General features: G+C 56.5%; 1 protein-coding gene across 2 annotated transcripts in view; it reads right to left on the minus strand.

The window, feature by feature from the left end:
* The window catches only part of PIK3R5 (phosphoinositide-3-kinase regulatory subunit 5), a 70,144-nt gene extending 48,752 nt beyond the window's left edge, over positions 1 to 21,392 (minus strand). For both annotated transcript variants that reach the window (XM_042967456.1, XM_042967454.1), the window contains exon 1: positions 21,260 to 21,392. The gene's annotated coding sequence lies outside the window, so the exon portion shown is untranslated. The remainder of the gene's footprint in view (positions 1 to 21,259) is intronic.
* Positions 21,393 to 22,900: the final 1,508 nt, after the last annotated feature.

Here is a 22,900-nt window from a genome sequence, read left to right on the forward strand (position 1 = left end):
CCGAGTTGCAACGACCAATGTTTTGTGCGTGATAATCAGACTTGCGAAATGGTAATTTATATTTTTCTCAACGCATTAAGTGACAAAATCCAGCCGTGGGTCGAGGGACCATCATCACCTGAAAGTAGCAAAAAGCATACATGACATCTGAGGGACTTCCAACGTGAACTGCAAAGTGATACGAACACATCTAACCCTCCTGGTGACCCCGTCCCAGGTGCTACCAATATTACTATGGCTTGTTGTCCGCATTCATAACGGAAAGAAACGCCGAACTTCAGTTAGAGGGGACTGAAAACAAAGATGATACCCGTTTCCCATCCAAGTCCTTGGACCCCTGGGCGAGAGTCTCTGCTCCCCAGAGGCTGTGGGACCCACAGGAAGAGAAATATGGGCCAAGGGAGCAGCGAGGTCCTGTCCCTCTCTGGGACCTGTTGTCGTCTCTGGCTGGTCACCGTATCCAAGGGGGCCTGCCGTGGGGAGGGGTCACCCTCCTTGCTCACTCTCCTTCCCCGGTCTAGAGCTCCTCCAGTCCTCTCCTCTCCTGGGAACCTCCCTAGGTAGTGTTTCTGTTTTTCCTGCTGGTTCCCCTCTTATCTTGGTCTCCCCGAGCCTCTCTCAAGACAGTTGTGTTGAGTTGTCTCTCTCAAGACAGTTGAATGCCTTCTTAAAACAACACCCTAGAGAGGTCTGGGGAATTTCGAATCTCTCATTTCAGACTTCTTGTATGACTTCAGAAGGGCAGCCCCTGAGCACGGGTCCCTTGGGAGAGGGGGAAGCCCCGGCTGAACGTGTGCTACAGAAGCACTGAATGAAAACCCAGGGCCGGCCCGGCAAGGGGAGGGGGGGCATGGGGGCCCAGCGGTTCCCTGTGCAGAGAGCCGCCCGTCCTCCCTCCTCGTGGGTAGTGGAGAACGACGGGAGAAGCCATGTAACCTCCCTGAACCTCAGTTTCTTCACCCATAAAAGGGGAGACGGGCATCTTCACGGTGGCAGATCACGGGGCAGGGGCCGGACAACAGGGATGCTTGAGTGCACCCCCAAGCCAACCACCAGGCATGTTCAGAGTTGGCCCCTAACAAGACGAGTCCCAGGGAAAACTCACCAAGTGGCGAGCACCTGAGTGGTGCTGCTTTCTGGTGCTTTACTAAAGGCTCAGGGCACAAAATGGTCCCCCCCCCCCCAAACCTCCTGCCTTTCTGAAACTCGGCCAGGGAGGGGATGTTTTGGGGCACAGCCAGAGCCCGGACGTACACCTCCTCACCCCCTTCCCTTTCCTCCTCTATAACCAAGGTGCCCTTGGAGGGCTCCCTCTTGTCTCAGCCCCGGTGTCTCCATGGAAAAAGGGACTTCTGAGGGCACTGCAGCTCCAGTCTGGGCCAAGAGGGATAAAGCATTTGCCCTCCCAGCCACATCACCGCCCCCCACCCTTCGCCAGCCAAGAGCAGCGGCCTCAGCTGCAGTGGTCCGGGGCCCAGAGACCATTCTGCGTGCTGTCTGACCACGGTGATCGAGGTGGGGGGACCACAGGCAGGGGGAGGACAGGTGCACGGAAGGCCGACTCCACAGGAGCACATGCCCACAGTGACCTACATGTCAGCAAGACAGGGCACCTGTTTCCATGGTTCCCGAGACCTGCCGGCTCCCCACAGCAGGGACTGGGGGTGGGAGGGCAGGGGACAGAAGGCGGGAGGGAGGGACAGGGACAAGAGAGGATGGGCGGCGGAGGAGGAATGGTAAGCAGGGGGCTTGAAGGGCAGGGTTGCCTAGAAATACCCTTCAAGCGGCCTGGGCCTGATGAAAGACAGTCAAAAACAAAAACAGAAAAGCCAAAATGTACACCAGCAGCCCCAGGGTTTCCTGTTTTTCTAACAAATCACCAATGATTTCCAAGAAAAGCAAGCCGCGCTGCGCTCGGGCCCCGGGCACAGCCGCAGAATTTGCACATCTGGCCTGTGCTTCGAGAGCGCCGCGTACCCCCCTGGCACAGGATGTGGCGGAGCCCGGGAGGTCTGCAGCTCCGGGGTGCACGGGGGCGCGGGCCAGGAGCGCCCCGGGGCCTCGCGGACCCTCCCGGGGTCACGTGGGTGGGCTGCCCCAGGCCCGTCGATTTCGCGGCGCAGGGGCTCCAGGGAGACCCCGCGGGGCCAGCTTTCCCGAGAGGAGGGCGAGGCGCCCCGCGAGTCCTCGCAAGCGGCTCCCCCAACACACACAAGGTCCGGGGCGCTTTCCGAAGCCCCTGGAGGGATGCGCAGGCCCTGCGGCTGGGCTGAGGGTCCGTCTCCCCGGCCCATGACGCTCGCCCCTTCTCACTTCCCTCCCCCCCCCCCCCCCCCCCGCGGGGAAGCGCCCCCTGCCCCTGCCACCCCAGCCCTCTTCCCTCCTCATCAGGAACCAGAGCCTCCTCAGGGACTCCTGCATGGCCCGAGGCCCCAGGACCTGAGCACCTGACCCCTTCCCTGCCAGCCCTTCCATCGAGGAGGGGGCGGGGGCAGGGGGGGACCAAGGGTTTGCAGGCGCAGAAATGGAGCGACCTCGCTTCACCCATTCAGGCTGAGGGCAAGGCCCGCAGGGCCCCCCTGCTCCCCCTGCCCCCCCACCCCCGGGGGCGGGCAGAGTCGTGGATGGAAGGGAGGCAGAGCGATCGTCAGGCTAACACACCAGGCACACAGGCGTATCTTTTGCTGAACCACCCGCAAGTGCGCTCCTGGTTGCACACACAATGAGTCACCACCAAACACTAGACTGAACTGTATCAAACAGCAGCGAGTATCTACTGAGCAAGAGGTTCAGTCCGCTACCTCAGTGTGCATCCCTTAACATCAAGGGCATTCTTGGGGCGCCCGGGTGGCGCCCGACCCTGGCTCGGGGCACGATCTCGCGGTTCACGAGCTCGAGCCCGGCATCGGGGCTCTCTGCCGTCAGCAAGGGGCCCGCTTCGGACCCCCTGTCTGCCTCTCTCTCTGCCCCTCCCCTGCTTGTACTTTCTCGCTCTCAAAATAAACATTAAAAAAACCAAACACAAACCAGGACATTCTCCGATCTGAAGACGCTATAATCACACTGAGCAAAAGAATAAGGATTGTGCAATGGTGTCTGCGGTGCCCCAGGGATGTCCACACTTTGCAGAACACCTGCTCTGTGCCTGACCGCCCACCATCCCCGTGCCTGGGGCTGGGGCTGGGGCTGGGGCCGGGGGCGGCTGGGGGACCACCCCACGCTGGGAGTTTTCTCTGGCCAGGCTGCAAAGCAAACGTGTGAAATTCCTCCGCAGCCCGGTGACCAACACAAAATGAGAATTCTCTGATTTATAGTCCAGTCCCCCGGCTGCGCACGTCTTCCCAGCCGAGGCCCCAGACACTGGACCATCCCCATCGGGCCCTGCCCAAAGTCCTGGCCCGCAGAATCCATGAGCAGGCCCCTATGTGTTGGGGTAGTCTGTCACACGGCCATGGTGTCTAGAACATACATCATCCGGTAGGGCCCACACGGTCACAGGGACTGGGAGCCGCTGGACCACGTGGTCAGAAGAGCCCAGATGGAACAGCTGAAAAGCAAGCTGCTCAGAGACGGGTGCCATCCACCGGGCAACTGAGACCATGGCAAGCAATTCGGAGACGAAAAGGCCCTTGGAGAGGGCGTCCAACCTGAATTCATCTACTCAAATACAAACTCTTCATATCAAGTGGATATGACCACAAGGTATTCTGCTGGATGCTGTGGAAGAAACAACCAGGACTAATATACCGCCCTGCATCCCAGATGCTGAGCTCTGCTGATGCCAGCATGGAAGGTGCCACGTTCTGGGGACTAGAATGACCACGGCAGCACATCAGGCATGCTCCTGCCTCAGGACCTTTGCACTCGCTGTTCTCTCTGCTGGGCGTGCTCTTCTCCCAGATGTCTGCTAGGTTCACTCCCTCGCCTCCTCCAGACTTAATGCTATATTCTCAATGAGGACTTCTGGAAAACCCCACCTTTAGCACATCCTGTTTTCTTTTTTCCACCTCTTAACACCACCTGACACACTGTTCATGTTACTTTTTTTTTTTTTAATGTTTACTTATTATTTTTGAGAGAGAGAGAGCAAGTGGGGTGAGGCAGAGAGAGAGGGGGGCACGGAATCCGAAGCAGGCTCCAGGCTCCGAGCTGTCCACACAGAGCCCAAAGCGGGGCTCAAACTCACAAACCGCGAGATCATTACCTGAGCCGAAGTCGATGCTTAACTGACCGAGCCCCCCAGGCGCCCCGTTCATGTTACTTATTGGTCGCACTCACTGCCCGTCCTTTTCCTCCAGCTCCATTCGAATGTAAGGCCACAAGGCTGAATGAATGGATAATGAATGAAAGAGGGAACAAGAAAGGGAGTTCAAGGATGATAAAAGGAGACAGGCATAGGATTGCACACACCCAGCTCGACTGAGATACAGGTGCTGCTTTTCTCCTACGAATCATCAAACTGACCCACAGCGAGCCCTCGGGACAGTTGGCTGCTTGACCTGGACGGCAGCCGGGAAGCATCCCTGGGTTCAAATCAAGCCATCTGCCAAATCGTTCCTCGGATCGACTCGCGTCTTAGAAAGTCAAGGAAGCAATGAGGAAAACTACTGTTTCATCTTGTGTCTTTAGTTCTGACCAAAAATTAAACAACAACAAAAATGTTTGTAAAACAGGAGCCGGAGAAACACGGGGAGAAAAAAAACGACCACGTCGCCCCAAAGTCTGGACTGATGGTGGGAGAAGGCAGTAGGCACACCCAGGCACACGTCTCGGATGTTAAGAAAGCGGATGTCTAAGGGATCAGGAATCAGAGAGCGGGGTTTAACATGAAAAGGGTAAACAGGGGCGCCTGGGTGGCGCAGTCGGTTAAGCGTCCGACTTCAGCCAGGTCACGATCTCGCGGTCTGTGAGTTCGAGCCCCGCGTCAGGCTCTGGGCTGATGGCTCGGAGCCTGGAGCCTGTTTCCGATTCTGTGTCTCCCTCTCTCTCTGCCCCTCCCCCGTTCATGCTCTGTCTCTCTCTGTCCCAAAAATAAATAAAAAAAGTTGAAAAAAAAATTAAAAAAAAAAAAAAAAAAAAAAAAAAGAAAAGGGTAAACAGTGGAGCCAAGTCAGAGAGTCTCGCGAAGGAGGAAAGGGGGAGAACATGAAGCAAGTCAGGAAAGGAAGGCTTGAGAACAACCCGGAAGCCTTCACTAAGGGCTTGTGGAGTTATTTTCAGAACCCAAGCTGGAGATGAGGCTATAGACACTCAGGGCAGACGGAGCTATCATCACAGATGCTCCAGAGAAGGCAGAACTGTTCCACAGCTATTTCCTCCGACTTTCTTCTCAAAGAGAATGGGCATCGTCCTGGAAAGTATGGATTAAAGAGGATTGAGGGGCGCCTGGGGGGCTCAGTCGGTTGAGTGTCCGACTTCAGCTCAGGTCAGAATCTCAGGGTTCGTGGGTTCAAGCCCCGCATCGGGCTCTGTGCTGATGTCTCGGGACCCGGAACCTGCTTCAGATTCTGTGTCTCCCTCTCTCTCTGCCCCTCCTCCTGTTTGCCCTCTCTCTTTCAAAAATAAATAAATTAAAAAAAAAAATAAGTACGGGCTCCTGGGTGGGCTCAGTTAGTTAAGCATCCGACTTCTGCTCAGGTCATGATCTCATGGTTTGTGAGTTCGAGCCCCGCGTCGGGCTCTGTGCTGACAGCTGGGAACCTGGAGCCTGCTTCCCAGTCTGTGTCTCCCTCTCTCTCTGCCCCTCCCCCTGCTTTCCCTCTGTCTCTGTCTCTGTCTCTCTCTCTCAAAAATAAATAAACATTAAAAAAAATTTAAAGAGGATTCATTTAATCAACACAAGCACATTTGGGGGAGGGTGGTCCAGAAATCTCCAGGAGCTCAGGGTCAGAGGGGAAGATGGGCTTCTGAGAGGTCACTATGCACAGCGGCAAAATCATCACTACCAACGACAAACATGAGACAGAGATCACTAGAAAAACACGCAAAAGACCTGAATAAATCCTTCGTGAAGGAGGCTCTCCAAATGGCCAATAAACATGAAAAGGTGCTCAATTAAAAAACAATTTTTTTAACATTTTATTTATTTTTGAGAGACACAGCCTGAGCAGAGCAGGGGCAGAGAAAGAGGGAGACACAGAATCCGAAGCGGGCTCCAGGCTCCGAGCTGTCAGCACAGAGCCCGACGCGGGGCTCGAACCCACGAACCGCGAGATCGCGACCTGAGCCGAAGTCGGATGCTCAACCGACGGAGCCACCCGGGCGCCCCAGAGGTGCTCAGTTTTGTTAGTCAGAAGGGAAATGCAAATTCAAACCACGACCCACCCACCAGGACGGCCAAAATGGAAAACACAGAAAACCCTGTTCGTGAGGACGTGAAGCACCTTGAACCCTCGAGACTGCAGGTGCGCTCGAGCGCAACCCGGTGCGGTCGTTTTCCAAGTGGAAAACCATTTAGCAGTACCCACTAAAGTGCAACCTGTGCGTGCCCCGCGACACAGCAATCCCACTCCCGGATGCACACGCAAAGGACACGCGCCACAGAGTCCGGAGCAGCGCCTTTCAAACTAGACCCTACCCAGCGAGTGAGGCGTCGTCCCGGGGGAGGTGAATAAGGGCAAGGCACAATAAAAACCTGGAGGAGGAAGAAGGTCAACTAGCAGCACTTGCCCAAGAGGGTAACTCCACACCAGAATTTTCAGCCTTGGGATTCAGAAGATCCCACCAACAAGGGGGCGGGGGGGGGGGGGAGACCAGGGGAGAAAGGACCACCACCGAGGGAACAGGGTTTTGGAGTCAAATAGAGAGTTTGCTGCTTAAAACGAGCTGAAGATTGCAGATGCCGATAAATACAGCTCAGAGTCATAAGGAAACCTGAGTCCGTCAAAGGGAACCGTGGCTAATTGCCTTTGAAGAACTGGAGAAAATGAAAGACGGACATGGGAAAGATGGAGAGTGAGACAGACAGACCAAGGCAGAGACGGACGCTAGAAAAGGCCGTCCCAGTTTTAGAGACGAGCAAAGTCGTAGACTCCTGGAAGCCACAGCCTCTGAGCCGGGCAGCCCCCATGCCATTAAGGCAGTTTGGGGGTACTCAGGGAAGGACCCAGCGACCGCCGGGGGCTAGAATGGCTTCACGAACAGAAGACATGAAAACGCACAGAAGTGGCGTATCTGGGTTTGAGCGAGTCCTGTGAGAGCCTCATGACAATGTGGAAAAGCACAAACTGCGGGTGACACGGACGGGTGGATTCAGCCCTGGCTCCATGACTGTCCCCAGAAGGGCCTTGAGGGTCTTTATCTGCAGGGACGGCTCTCTTAAAATGCCAGAGAGCTCTGTCTTTGGCCCTTCAAAGCATGTCATTTTTTAAAAATTACTTTTTTAGGGGCGCCTGGGTGGCTCAATGGGTTAAGCATCTGACTTCGGCTCAAGTCGTGACCTCACGGTCCGTGGGTTTGAGCCCCACGTCGGGCTCTGGGCCGACAGCCCAAAGCCTGGAGCCTGTTTCGGATTCTATGTCTCCCTCTCTCTCTGCCCCTCCCCCCCACTTGCTCTCCCAAGCAGGCTCTGCACTGTCAGCGCAGAGCCTGATGCAGGGATTGATCTCCCAAACCATGAGATCACGACCTGAGCCGAAATCTAGGACGATCAACCAACTGAGCCACACAGGCGTCCCCAAAGCATGCCATTTTAAAAACTGTGGTGTAATGTGAATAGCATAAAATGTATCGTTTTAATCATTTTAAAATACGCAGCTCAGTGGCATTAAGAACATTCACGTTGTCCCATAGCCACTACCGCCTCCTGTCTCCAGATCTTTATCCTCCCGAGCTGAAGCTCCATACCCATGAAACAAACGCTCAGTCCTCATTCCCCTCTTCCGATTCCCCAGCCCCTGTAGTCCCTACCCTTCCTGCCGTCTCTATGAGTCTGATGACTCTAGGAACCTCATATACGTGGAATCATACTGGATGTGTCCCTTGTGACTGGCTCATTTCACTTAACATGAAGTCTTTAAGGTTCATTCTGTCGTGACATGTCAGAATTTTACTCCTTTTTCAAGCCAAATAATATTCCACTGCATGCATATGCCGCATTTCGTCTGCCCGTTCATCTGTAGGTAGACATTATTGATTCCACCTTTTGATAGAGAATGCCATTTTTTATGAACGGTTTCCAACAGAGCTCAGAAGGCACGTGAGCCGCACGACAGAAGGGATAAGGCACCTTTATGTGACAGTGTCGATTCAGAAAGATCTCAAACCGATAGAGTTCAAACACGGATGAGACTCCTGACTGTCCTCCTACAATTCTCCTTTCTTCTATAATAACACGATGTTCAGAAATTTCAGATTACATTTCTCAGGATTCTCTTGTTAGCCCAGCGTGGCCATGCGGCTACATTCTGGCCCGTGGAATAGAAGTAAATGTTGATGAGTACAATTTCCGAGGCATGCCTTCTTTCTCTTTCCTCCTCCTGCTAGCTGGAATGCAGATATGATGGCAATGGCTAGAGCAGCCATTTTGCACCATGAGATGAGAGCCACATGTGGAGAGAGAAATAAACCCCTCTTATCTACACCACCGCCCTGCTGTGCTTCTCTGATACAACAACAGGCAGACCAATATACTAACTGTTTCCATCAATACTGAATTGTCGAAGAAGCAACATTAGATTTTGGGAGTGGGTGGGGGTGGGGGCTGTTACTACATCATTTAGATACAGCTGGTAGGATGTTCCCCCAATTTGTGGAGCATGGTTTATGAACTGACCTGAAACGGAGACCGCAAAGCATACCTCCAAATTCCCTTACAAGGAGACACATCATAAAAGCTGGAGTCATCCTCCCAGAGAAGAGATGTACATCTTCTATATGGCGTGCCCGCCTCTGGGTACCCCACTTTGGGGGAGCGACAGCAGGGGCTGAATTCTTTAAATTAATTATCCAGACATTCTTCAGAGCAAACGGGGTTGGCCAGCTAGTACGGAAGCAATTCAAGTGGAGTGGGCACGGTTTTGATAAACGTTATTAGAGATAATCTCTCGCTGGTTGCGTCGACGGCAGAGTGCAAATGCAGTATGGGCATTACAAAACCGTCCCTCCCAAACCGTTTCATGAACAGCGATGTCTCCAAGGCAAAGCTATGAAGACAATAAAAGGATCGGTGACTGCCAGGGGTGGGGGGCAGGGGAAAGGGAGAAATAAACAAGAGCACAGAGGAATTCTAGAGCGTTCAAAATGCTCTGCGTAATATTATAATGATGGACGCAGGTCATTACACATTTGCCGAAAACTCACAGAATGTGCAACGCCAGCAGCGAACCCTAAGGTAAACTATGCATCTGGGGTGGTGATGATATGTCAATACAGGTCCATCCTTGGTTAAAAATGTTCCATTCTGGCGGGTGGTGTTCAGAACGGGGGAAATATGGGAAAACTCTGTACCTTCCTCCCAATTTTGTTGCAACCTTAAAATTGCTTTAAGGAATTAAGTCTCTTTTGAGAGAGAGAGAGAGAGAGAGCAGGGAAGAGGGGCGAGAGCAAGAGAGAGAATCCCAAGCAGGCTCCACACTCAATGTGGAGCCGGACCCGGGGCTCGATCCCGTGACCCTGGGCTCATGCTCTAAGCTGAAACCAAGAGCCGGACGCTCAACCGCCTGAGCCGCCCAGGCGCCCCGTGAAGTCTTTACTAAAAATAATAATAATAATCGTGTTGCCATCTCCGTCCACGGAGCGGGTCGCAGGAGTGACAGCGGGAAGGAATCTCTTATCTTCAAACTCACTGAATGGGGAGGGGGAGGGGCAACACCCGAGGCGGACTGAACCGCGGCCCCCACCCCATCCCTTCCACACTCTCCATACGGCAGTATTGATGGGGACCCAGCAGCACAGAGCCGTGGCCCAAGGAAGGGCGTTCTCCATGCCTCTCGGGACAGTGGCTGGACCGTGACAGCACGCGGCCTCGGGCAGGGGGCAGGACGACAGGGGAATGGGGCGCTGCTGGCCCCTCCTTCTTCATCCATGGCCTCCAGTACATGGCCATGTGGCCTTGAGGGCTCGCTTCCACCAATTCCCCCGGGTCCCCCGGGTGCCTTGTTTTTCCACCTGACTTGGGTACCTTCTAGAAGCCCAAACGGCTCGCATGCCGTGGGCCTGAGCTCCCTAGCCTCACTAGTTCAGAAATGTGTGTCTAGATTCTAGATGCCACCCAAGGCTAGTCCGTCCCAACCCAAGCCCACGTCTGCCTCTCTACACTAGGAGGTTTGATGACCGACTTCTTTAAAGGCGCCTAGATTTCCCCCCCCTCCTTTCACATCTTACGGCACCTTACATGCAAACAAACCACTGTTAGGGCACTCTGACCCGCGGGCTCGTGTGTGGATGCCACGGGAGTCCTCTGCACCTGTGCCCTGTGGCTGGGCAGCTCGCGTCTTGCGACCTCTCTCTGATGGCTTCAGAGGGCCAGCTCACCACAGAAAACAGCCTCGGGGCAAGAGAAGTCAGGTGGCGAAGGTGAGCCCCACGCCTGGGTCACCTGCTTGCTGCAGAGGGGGAGCTACAGGATTCCCGTCCTCGGGGCCACCAGAGCCTGGGGCACTTTACCCGTCCGGACGGTCGTGTTGGGTCACAGAGATAGTAAGGGGCCCTGGACACAGGCGTGCACTCTCCCGTGGGGGCCGTGGCGGTGGCCCCAGGCTGGCGGGGGGTGGGGGGGGACCCCAGGGCTGCCACAACTGAGGAGGCGGGAGGCCAGTGTCAGCCTCCTTGGCCCATTTTTCAGGTCGTCACAGAGAGGGCTCCACCTTCGATGAATCAGGACAGGAGGGTTCTGGCTCCTGGGGCATCTTCCTCACTGCTCTCTCCTCCCCCCAGAAGGTCCCCTTTCCTCTCCAAAGCATTACTCCCGCTCGAAGGGGAAAAAAGGAAGAAAAAAGACCCTCGTCCTTGCTTACCCTGACCCATCACCCTGCTTGTGAGTGACAACAAGTGACAGAAGGGAGTCGCCCGTCACTCTGAAGGTTCCCATTAGACTACCAGAGCCACATTCGTGAATATGCAAGTTAACAACGCTTACTGGTGATACTTTACTTTCTCCCAGTTAAAAAACTTGACTTCTCGGGGCGCCTGGGCGGTTCTGTCGGCTGAACGTCCGACTTCGGCTCAGGCCATGATCTCGCGGTTCGTCAGTTCGAGCCCCACGTCGGGCTTCCTGCCGCCAGCCTGTCAAGGCAGAGCCTGCTTCGGATCCACTGTCCCCCTCTCCGTGCCCCTCCCCTGCTTGCCCTCTCCCCAAAATACAATATTAAAAAAAACTCCAAAACTTGACTTCTACACTTCCCTCGGCCTCCTCCAGGGTCAGCAGGGCCAGGCATCCTTGGGGATGTTTAAAGAATCCCCAGAAAAACTCCAGGCATCTCTCTGCCTCCCTCCCCGGGAAAGCAGGGCTCCGGATTGCCCCACAGCCTGCCGGACAGCCAGGACAGGCATCCCCTCTGCCTAGTAAACGTGTAAACATCGTGTTGCAAACACACACTTACTTCCTCAGGCCCCTGTTGGGGGGGGGGGAGGCGGCGGCTCCCCAGGGCCTCCCCACTGTCAGACTTACTTCTGACTGACCTGGAGGGTGAGCAGAGGGCTCCCAGGGGGTGGGGTCTGGGCACGTGGAGTTGGCCAGGGGCTCCTGGGGCCTGAAGGGGCCCAAAGGGAGACGCGTGCCTTGTCCCATAACAAAGACAAGGCCACAGGGTTTTTTTTTTTCCTTTTTAATGTGTTAGTTAGTTAGTTAGTTAGTTAGTTAGTTATTTTAAGACTGAGAGAGAGCATGAGTGGGGGAGAGGCAGAGAGAGGATGAGCAGAAGGCAGGCCGTGGCCCGGAGGCCCACGGGCGGGCATAAAAGGTGACGACAGCTGAGTGGCCTGGCACAGAGAACGCTGGGGAAGCGAGAGGGGCCAGCCGCACCATGGCACTGGCTGGACAGCGGAGAACAGGAAGGTGGCGGGGGAGGCCCAGGGGTGGTGACTCCAAGGTTTCAAGTCTAGGAGTGTATTGTCACCAGAGCCACGAATGGGGAAGTCTGTAGAGGAAGCCTGCTTTGTGGGCGAGGCGCTGGGCTCTGAACAGGGGCTGAGGTGCGAACAGAGCCAACGGCCCGCATGGGCTTCGACACGAAGGTGAGGGAGGTAAACGCACCCGAGGGGTGGCCAGAAGGGGAGGCGCAGGCGGCGGAGAAAGAGATCCAGGTGAGCCTCTGTGGGCTTTGCGGGGGGACGGCCCAGCTTTGGGATTTGTCTCCTCGAGGCCACTGAACTTCTTAAGTTCAAATTATGTGCTCAGAACAACCAATCTGTCTACGACCCGTCAGACACAGCCACTGTGATTTGGAGAACTGCAGACTTGGGACCGGAGCATCCTCGGTCTCCTTTCTCACGGCAGTCGCGTCTACGTGTGACACGTACTTCTCTTGAATGCTTCCCTGGACGGGGAACTCATGACCACAAGGTCACCCGTTCCATGGTTGATGTGTTCTGAATTTGGCTTTGTTGCATCACATGCTACAGAGCCTCCAAAGAGAGACATTGGGTAGGAGGGGAACACTGGGTTTATCACTGCAAAGCCGCCAGCGACCTTGGAGGAAGCCAGCCTACGGAGGAGACTGGGTGGAGGGCGACAGCACAGTGCCACTGTAGTCCAAAGGATTTGCAGCCGCTTGGGAGCCCTGCCGTGAAATGGGCACCGTGACGAAGGAAGAACTCCCACAAGTCCCGTGTCGGAGGGCGGACTGGGGAAAACGCACAGGCTGTCGGAGTCTCACAGCCCGTTTGATCCAGAAGGGAACAGGCTCAGACCCGTGGACAGAGGCCGGAACGGGGAGGGGTCATCTCCTCCCCCCACCCTGGGGTACGAACATCACGCCATAGTCCCCCGCCCCCACCTCCCCTCCCCCCGTGTTCTCCTAAGCACAATCACAGACCAAGGAAAACTCTTGACTTTTCGTTTTCTCAGAATGAAACTCCCAAGATGTCAGCACAGAAGTGAATGCAAAACTCACAGGCCTGTGAAACACGGGCCCCGAAAAACCCCCCACGCAAGGGGCCATCACTCCCCAGGCCAACCCGGAGACTGGGCGGGCTGGCCCCAAGAGCGGATCTGGGTCAGCCGCGCAGGAAGGTGATCCTCGCGGTGGGACCCGATGTGTGTGTGACACCGGGTGTCAGAAGAAGTCCAAGAACACAAGATACCGCCAAAAGCTCAGGCTCCAGCTCGGGATGTGGCCGAGGATCCCGGGCTCCCGCGGTGGCTCCGGGGTCTCCTACCGTGGCAGGCTACACTCTCCTGACCACCGAAGAGCCCCTGCTCCGGGGGAAGAGCTGGGAGGCAGGGCTGTGGGGTTTGCGGAGGAACTGTCCAGCTTTGGGATTTGTCTACTCGAGGCCACTGAACTTCTTAAATTCAAATGACGTTCTCAGAACGACCAATCTGTCTACAACCCGTCGGACACGGCTACTGTGATTTGGAGAACTGCAGACTTGGGAACGGAGCATCCTCGGTCTCCATTCTCACGGCAATCGCGTCTACGTATGACATGTATTTCCCTTGAATGCTTCCCCTGATGGGAAACTCATTATCACAAGACCACCTGTTCCATGGTTGATATGTTCTGAATTTGTCTAAGATCTTCCTTGTCACAAGCTGAGGTCTCCTTAGGTCCCTCTTTCTCCTTCCTGGAGTATGACCCCCCCCCCCCCGCCCCAAGCAGGTAGTCTCCACCTTCTCCAAAAAACACCGCCCTCCAAACATCTGAAGACAGACATTACTTCTCCCTTGTGTCTTCTTCTTGGAGGAAAACCTCCGGGCTTCTTTTCTCATTTTGTATTACGTCATCACCACCTCTGGCGACCTTTCTCTGTGTGTGAATTCGTTATATCAGCATCCTCGCCGGACCAGAGCAGCTCCGTGTGGAAACAGGCCATCCCGTAGCCAAAGGGCACGGAAGGCAAGGACTCATGGGAATTAGTGGCAGCCTGGCGGAGGCCAAGAATCAAAGGGGACTCCAAGGCTCCAGCTGGGGACACTGAGGCAGCAGGTCTATGCCTGGAAGGCTGGGGAAGGGACAAGAGGGGAGGAAGGCCTGGGGGCCAGGAAGCCAGGAATGAGCAGCAGAGGAACTAAAAACCAGAGCCTTTCTCCCGACTTTCTCCCTTCTTCTCCCTTTCTCCCGACTTTCCGGGAGCAGATCACTCCCTTGCTCCCAGGTGGGGTCCCAGGGTACAGGAGAAGATGAAACGCCTCCAGGGTATCGCCAGTGCGTTAAAACCCCCGACAACAGCAGGACAGAAAAGGAAAGTGCAGGCCAGCCTTACTTATGAGTATGGATGCAAAAAATCCAAAAGAGAATCCTAGCAGGTCAGACCTAGCACTGTATTAAAAGAAAAAACCACCTTGGCCAACTGGAGTTCGTTCCAGAAGTGCAGGGAGGGCTCAAGCTAAGGATATGATGTGTCATACAAATCTAAGGCCAAGCAAAAAGATACAAGGATCTCCTGGTAGATGCTTAAAGAAGTATTTGGCAGGGGCGCTTGGGTGGCTCAGTCATTAAGCATCTGACTTCGGCTCAGGTCATGACCTCACGGTTCGTGGGTTCGAGCCCAGCGTCGGGGTCTGCGCTGACCGCTCAGAGCCTGGAGCCTGTTTCCGATTCTGTGTCTCCCTCTCTCTCTGCCCCTCCCTCACTTGGACTCTCTCAATCTCTCTCTCTCTCTCAAAAATGAATAAACTTTAAAAAAAATTTAAAAAGAGAAGTATTTGGCAGACGTAACTTCCATTCATGCTTTTAAAAATCCTTAGCAAAATGAGGAACCGGAGAAAACCCCCTTCCCACGTGGCACTCGATGGGGACCACGTATCACAGAGACCAAGCCCCCGGCTCATTCCCGTCCTTTGAAGCTCGAGACGCTGGGAGCATCTGTGGTAACGAAACAGCCGTGGAGGGAACATCAGAGCTTCTTATAAGGACACCATGAGCAAAAGTAATACTTTTGTTCGCAGATGGTCTTGAATTTCATCGTCTCGAAGATGGCTTGAATTCAAGACTTGATGAGACATTCAGAAAGTGATAAGCATGGCTGGGGCTCAGTGAACGGTCAGGGAGCTCACCCTCCCACCCCTCACCCTGCACGGGCCACCTTGACACCTCACCAGTGAGTCACCGGTGACCTCCCGTGCAGTTTGCAAGTTTCAATCATCGGTCACCCCCTCCCCCCGCTGGCCTCTAGCCACGGCTGACTCCCCGTGTGCAGCGATGCTGGGGGGTTACCCCAAGAAATCGGCGGAAAGAAAGTCCTGCTTTTGAGAACAGGGGTGAATACCCTGGCTTTGCTGGTGAACTGCAGAGCTCTGAGAACACCCTGACCTTTTACGCAGAACTCTGGAAGAGAGGGGGAGAGAAACCGTGCGTGTGTGTGTGTGTGTGTGTGTGTGTGTGTGAGTGAGTGACAATTCTCCTGCCAAGGGTCAAAATGACCAAGCCATTCAGGAACAAACGCGCAGACCCCAAACGCCTGTGCAGGCTTCGTGGTTCCGGGAAGACAAGTTTGGATGGGGAAGAAGGGTGCGGAGAGTGAACGGATGGCAGAGAATCAGGGGTTCCTAACCCTGTAAGTGAGCAGGTTTGGAGAGGGGCGGAGCGGAGGCCCGGCGGACAGCGTGCTTGTTTTCCAAGCGTGGAGGCTTCCTCTGCCACGGATGCAGAGGACTCTTGCAGGAGCCCCCGGGGACATCCGTGAAGCATGCTCCCCGCTGATGACCGGTGCCCAAGGAAAAGGGAAGCGCCAGTAATAGAACTGATGGCCTTCACGTCCTTGAGCCGGACTCGGAGTCTGGGGCGGGGTCAAGGGAGGAAGAGATAGGGCTGAGGGCTTGAGGCCCTGGTCCACGCCAGACCTTGGGCGGGGTGCCTGACAGCAGGTGCCTCACCGATGCCCCCAGGAGAGGAGCCCCCGCAGCCCTCAGGATGGTTAAAAGGAACGCCTGCAGGGCTCAGTCGGTTAAGCGTCCAACTTCGGCTCAGGTCACGATCTCGCGGTCCGCGAGTTCGAGCCCCGCATCGGGCTCTGTGCTGACAACTCAGAGCCTGGAGCCTGCTTCGGAGTCTGTGCCTCCCTCTCTCTCTGCCTCTCCCCCACTTGCGCTCTGTCTCTCTCTCAAAAGTAAATAAAATGTTAAAAAAAAAAAAAAAAAAGGAACACCCAAGAGGATGCACCCAGGAGCACTTAGCATGCATCCGCTAACATTAGGTACTACTGTTCTCAGCATCCCTCTTTCCATCTTGTATCTCTCAAGTGTCAACGAGAAAATGACATCATTAGGGAAACCTTGCCTTCACCCCCCAAATGTGTGGATCAACCGTGATGTAATCTCACAGCCCCCCCCCCGCCCCCATTCTCACCATTGCGATTACACGATGTGTGTGTCTAGTGTCTTGCCCGCCAGACTAATTTCACAGGCGCAAGAACATTGTCTGTGTTGTTCAGGGGTCCCCAGAGCCCGGCGCTTTGCCACAGCTGTGTCTCATTTATCCAGAAGGCACTGGACTGAAAAGCCCCATCATCCAGAGCCCCACCGCCCGTCTGGAGGCCCTGTGGTTGGCCACAGTTCATGCCCCAAAAGTCACGCCCTAGAGGGTATGAACTTCACACCCACAAGCATATCCAAGCTGCCACTGGGGCCTGGTGATCTCAGAGAGTCAGCTTAGCCCTGGCGCGTTCTAGCAGCGTGGCCTTGGTCCTCCGTGTCCGCATCCGTAACGTTCGGATCGTAGTTTTTGCTACCTCGGAGTGCGGCCGTGAAGGACCAAAGGACGTGAAATACTCAGTCCAGCGCCCAACACCGCGAACGTGCAGCGGAAGGAGATAGGAGCCAAGAGCAAGATGAGTGAGAAGGGGCAGACACGTTGTCCCGAGCGGAGCCAAGGTAGGAAAGGGAGGGGCAGGTGGAACCAGCTGACGAGTCCCAGGAAATCATCTGACACTGGGAGGACACGCACGGACTGACCCAAGGTCACATGCCTAGCAGTGGAGGAGGAGGCGGGCAGACACAAGGCCAGTCGACTCCATGGGGGGCAGGTCAGGAGCCACCCTCGGCCCTCACACCCCAGCCCTGCCCCAACAAGGAAACCACACAGAGTCATTTGCCTAGGTCAATAACAGCACCGACGAGACTCGGGAGGACACGAAAATGAAAAGCACACCCCACCCTCCTGCCCCCCTACACCCTCTGGCGAGCGGGCAACTCCCACTGTCGGGTGTGCGTGGATTTCTTGCCTGTGACATCCCGGGGAGTGAGTTCCACGGTGACAGCTGAACAGCCACGCTGAGCACAGGGGGCTCAGGCGAGCCAGCCCATGAGCTACCGGTCAGACCCCGTGGGCCAGAGTGGTCAGTGCTCCGTCAGGAGGCGCCCGAGGTGCAGGAGGGGGGGACTGGAGGTGGGGCCGGTGCTGCGGGGCGAGGCGGGGGTGGGGAAAGGCTTCCAGGATGATGAGGTCTGAACGCGGAGGGGAAGGAGTCATAGTCCACTGGGCAGTAGAGGAAGCAAAGAAGGGTAATGTGGCGAGAAGGACTAGCACGTGCAAAGGTACAGAGGTCTGCCTGAGCTTCAGGACATAAACCGGCAGGGTGGGCCGGAGCTGGCTGGCGGGAGGCCTGGCTACCATGCCAAGTGGTATGAGCCTTCTCCGGGGGGTGGGGGGGAGGGGGCAACGGCCGCTCTGAAGGGTTCGCAGTTAAAAATCTTGCTCAGGTTCGTCGCCTTACGTGACCATGGCCGCAGGAGAAAGTCTGGGCCGGGAGCTGGGGAAGCCCGGAGGCTGGGGTCTCCCATTGAGGCCAAACTCTAGAGCCCAAAGCCTAGAACCCCAACTGGTAGACCCACCGGACCCAAGAAGGGCCCAGCGTCTGCTCGGTGCCACCACCAGTCACCCCCTGCTTCCGATTCCTCAGCCCCCACCCTCCTCCTGGGTGCACTTGTCACAGCTGTGTCTCGCTTATCCAGAAGGCACTGGACTGAAAAGCCCCATCATCCAGAGCCCCACCGCCCGTCTGGAGGCCCTGTGGTTGGCCACAGTTCATGCCCCAAAAGTCACCCCTAGAGGGTATGAACTTCACACCCACAAGCATATCCAAGCTGCCACTGGGGCCTGGTGATCTCAGAGAGTCAGCTTAGCCCTGGCACGTTCTAGCAGCGTGGCCTTGGTCCTCCGTGTCCGCATCCGTAACGTTCGGATCGTAGTTTTTGCTACCTCGGAGTGCGGCCGTGAAGGACCAAAGGACGTGAAATACTCAGTCCAGCGCCCAACACCGCGAACGTACAGCGGAAGGAGACAGGAGCCAAGAGCAAGATGAGCGAGAAAGGGCAGACACGTTGTCCCGAGCAGAGCCAAGGTAGGAAAGGGAGGGGCAGGTGGAACGAGATGATGATTCCCAAGACGTTATTACACAGCGTTCGATGTACTATATGTATGAAAGCGAGCCACACAAGGGACAAGGATTTCCTCTACAGGTGGGTACAGTGAAAAGTTTTGGTGTCCATGAGGTCAAGCTACTGGAAAAATCCACGCAGATTCACTCAGGGGAATGACATAATTCTGTGCGTACCTGGGTATTTCTATAGCATTCCCCCAACCCAAATCTGTAAAACATACATTGCATTTAACAGGATCTAAGATGACTTCAACGGTTTTTTAAAATTATTATTATTATTATTTATTTAAAAAAATTTTTTTTAACGTTTATTTATTTTTGAGACAGAGAGAGACAGAGCATGAACAGGGGAGGGGCAGAGAGAGAGAGGGAGACACAGAATCAGAAGCAGGCTCCAGGCTCTGAGCCATCAGCCCAGAGCCCGACGTGGGGCTCGAACTCACGAACCGTGAGATCGTGACCTGAGCTGAAGTCGGACGCTTAACCGACTGAGCCACCCAGGCACCCCTACTATTATTATTATTTAGAGAGAGCACGAGCAGGAGAGAGGGGCAGAGGGAGAGAGAGAGAATCCCAAGCAGGCTCCACACTCAGTGCAGAGCCCGACACGGGGCTCGATCCCACCACCCCAGGATCATGACCTGAGCCGAAATCAAGAGTTGGACGCTCAACCGACCGAGCCACCCAGGCGCCCCTAAGATGCCCTCAATCGTAAGGTGAGCTGTTATTTTGCGTGCCACTAAGAGAGAAATATTGCTGTCGGCTATGATGGTACGATGCCACAGAAGGTAAGACGGATGTTGATTTCCAAGCTGTTAAAACGTGAACATATATAGTTACGTCTTCAAATCAATGGGATATCCTCATAGGTCATATATGTTTGCTGTGGGGATGTCTCATCTGCAGAAATAAAGTGCAACCTCTCCTTTGTTCCCTTGCACACATCTATACCAGAGGCTCAAAAAGCAAACTGACCACCTCTCTCCCCTCCAACCCCGAGTGACGGCCCATCACCATCTTGCCCCTCCAGAAGCTTCCTCTCTTAAGGAGCTGATCCAGAGGCTTTCAGCCCACCCACAGCTGAGCCAAACAAGACTTCTCGTTCACAGGGATCCCGTTGGGGTGAGCCTCTTGGAACGAGGGCAGAGTCAGAAAGGCTCAAATACTCAGCTGAACCCAAGCTGGGGCCCCCAGGCTGTCCGGGCCACGCTGGCTCTCCTCCTCCGACACTCCTCAGCCAGGAGGCCCACGATCCATGTGTGTGGTCTTAGCATCATTATCCCTCCAGGACCCCCAAACGTGCTTTTCATGCGGTCCCCCCACTCGGCTTCCCCTGATTATTCTTGAAAGAGACAACCAGAGCTGCACAGGAGGGAGGAAGGAGAGGCAGAGATGGGGAGAGAGCATGACCACGCCTCACTTAAGCTGGAGGTCAGGGGGGAGGGGGTGTCTTAAGACCCCACAGTCCTGGCGGCTTATGCTCCAAAAAGCAAGGAACGGTATCCTGAAGCAGGAAGAGAGAGCCTGACTATCTGAAACCTTCTTTTGTCTTCCTTGGACCCACACCGCGGCGGGGCAGGCTGGGGAAGGAGGTAAGCCTCTGATCCCCTCGCTCCTTGCTGCAGATAAATACCCAGGAAGCAGCTTCCGTGCACGGCTACTCTCCTCACGCTTTTCTCATCTATTTCCCCCCAGCCCCGTGAGGTCGCTATTAGAGCCCATTTTAGAGACAGGCCAACCAGTCTGGGAGAGGGGTGGTAAGATACTCCGGGTCGCACAGCAGGGCCTGGCCGGCAACTCAGGTCTCCCTTCCACATCACACGGGGCTCTCAAGCAATGGCTCCAGCGGCATCCTTCAAGGAGCTTGCTCAAATTTTAGAAAAAGACAGATTCCAGACCTGCCCCCAGCGGACCCCCCCCCCCCGCCCCCCAAAGCTGGGGCTGGGGCCTGGGGCAGGTGTGCTTTAACAAGTTCTGGGAACCCGGGCCCTTACCAGGTGGTCTAGGCCAGGAGCAAGAGGGCGGATCAGAAGTTGCAGCGAGGAGCGAAGGGAGGAAGCGAAGGGCAGCCCAGAAGGGGCCTTCCGGGCCCGGCCGACCTGGCCTACTTTTAGCCCTCATTTCGCCAAACCTCCTCTCGGCGCAGAGGCTTGTTAAACTCTTCATACCACATCCTGCTGCTTTCACCTCGCCTTCCTTCTTCCCTCCGAACCATCTCCTTCCTCCTCCTGACCCGAACCTCTCGCCGATGTACCCGGAGCCCTGGGATGGGCCGGCACGCGCGCGCACGCGCACACACACCTGCACGCACGCACCCGCGGAGCCACGCAGGGACACCGGGTGTAAACACGGCTCCTGCCAGCGCGCCGACGGGCGGTGCTCTAGAAGAGCGGCCGGCGCCCGGGCACCTCCGCGACCCCCCGGGTCCTGACGGCGGTGCCCGCATTCACCGCGACAGTCCCCAGGCGGAGAGGCGCGCGGGCTCCGCGACCCCCTCCTCGCGCCGGCCCGCGACGGAGGCAGGAGGCCGCGGCCACACGCACCGCCCCGGCCTTCCGCAGTGGCTACCCGGCCGACGCACCCCACGCCGGGACGCCCCTTCTGTCTCCGGGATTACCGGGGCGGCAGGTGCGCGGACGCCGTGCCCACGGAGAGACACCCGACTGCCCAGCCCGCCCGCCGCCGCCGCCGCCGCCGCCGCCGCGGCCCGAGCGCACGGCTCCCCGACGGTGCGCGGGCCGCCCCCTCTCGCGCCCTCGCCGCCCGGCCGGCCACGCACCTGCAGTCCCCGCCGGGCGCCGAGCCCCTCTCCAGCGGCGACTCCCCGCGGCTCGCGTGCGGTCGGGACCACGGCGCCGGGCAGCAGCCGCGCGGCGAGTCCCAGCATCAGCCCCAGCAGCGCTCCGACGGCGGGGCGGGCCGGGGGCGGGGCCACTCCGGGGGGGCGGGGCGGGGCGCCCAGCCGGCCTCTAGCGCCCCCTGGCGGCCGGGCGGGCGAGGGGCCGGCGGGCCCAAGCAGCCTGAGTCCCCTCCTGACCCCGCGCAGCGCGCAGGAGCCGCGGTGCCAGCGACGCGCGCGTCTGCCCTGGAAGGGACAGGCCCCGCGGGCGGGCGGCCACGGCCGGAGGGGCACCCCCCCGAGGGCCCGCGATCCCCCGGGAGGCAGGTGCGGCCGGTCCCGGGGAGCGGAAGCGGGCCTCGGCCCTGCAGGAGGGGTGGGCGGAGCAGGAGGGGAGGGCTTGGGGTGGGGGCTTCGGGGAAGGAGGAGAAAAGGGAAGCTCCGAAGAGCTGCTTCCTTCTCTCGCTGCGACCCAGCGCCCCACTTCCTCCTGCTACTTCTATTTTCTCTGGGTGCTCTTAACCTTTAAAATGCCTGCACCCCTGGTGCGCAGACGGGCGCCCGGACCCTCCCCCCCCCCCAGGCCTCCCCCTCTTCTGCGATGAAGGCAGGCTTTCTGCCCCGCACCTCCAGTCTCCGGGCTGACCCCCGCCCCCTTTCCTTCGCCAGTGGCTGTCACTTCGGCCATTTCTCAGCCCATGAAGTGGGGAGGGGTCGTCTCCGGAGTCAAGGCCCTCTTTTTACCTCCTCCCTTTTCCCCCTAGACGACGCTGGCAGGAAAAACGCATCGCGGAATCCCGGGAGTCACTGCACTTCCCCGTGCCTCAGTTTCCCCACTTACAAAATGAGGGTAGGAACGTTGGCTACGGTGCAGGCCGTCCTGGCGAGGAAAGAATGAGCCCTTCGTTTCGGAATTGACAAAGGGCAAGGCTGAAATTCCCACTTCCACTATTGAATGGGACTCTGTGTCACAATAGCTGTTAAAGGCGTTTGAAATTGGCCACAAGCTCTTACGTTGCTGTTGGTCCAAAGCCACAACCCTACCTGAGGCTTTGAGAGACGCGAACACACCAATGACTTTTGTTTTCCTGACTCCCTAAATACCAAGAAAAAGCAACTTCCCCAAAGACATAGAAACAGAAAGTACCCTTGGGCGAACACGGAGGTCGGGTTCCAGAAAGGCGCTCAGAACCTGTCTGGTAGTTCTATGTCTCATCCTCCATCCCAACCCCCTCATACCACCTAGTCAGTCTCTCTCTCTCTCTCTCTCTCTCTCTCTCTCTCTCTCTCTCACACACACACACACACACACACACACAGGAACCAGAACCAGGAAAGACAGAGAGGACATGCTTGGAGTCATATGACTTGATAAGGGTGGGCGTCTTGATAAGGGTGGGCGAGGACTCTGGTTTCCCCAATCCCTACTTTTTCCCCCACCACCAAACAGGAGAAGGGGGAATATGGAGACAATCCAGAGGTGGCCAGAGGGGGGCAGGATGGCTTGGAACTGCTCTGGAATCAGGAACCGAGTAGTAAGAATGACACGATGTATGCCAGATTGACATGGTGAACTGTGAG

The sequence above is a fragment of the Panthera tigris genome, chromosome E1, assembly GCF_018350195.1.
Source record: "Panthera tigris isolate Pti1 chromosome E1, P.tigris_Pti1_mat1.1, whole genome shotgun sequence".
Classification (NCBI taxonomy): domain Eukaryota; kingdom Metazoa; phylum Chordata; class Mammalia; order Carnivora; family Felidae; genus Panthera; species Panthera tigris.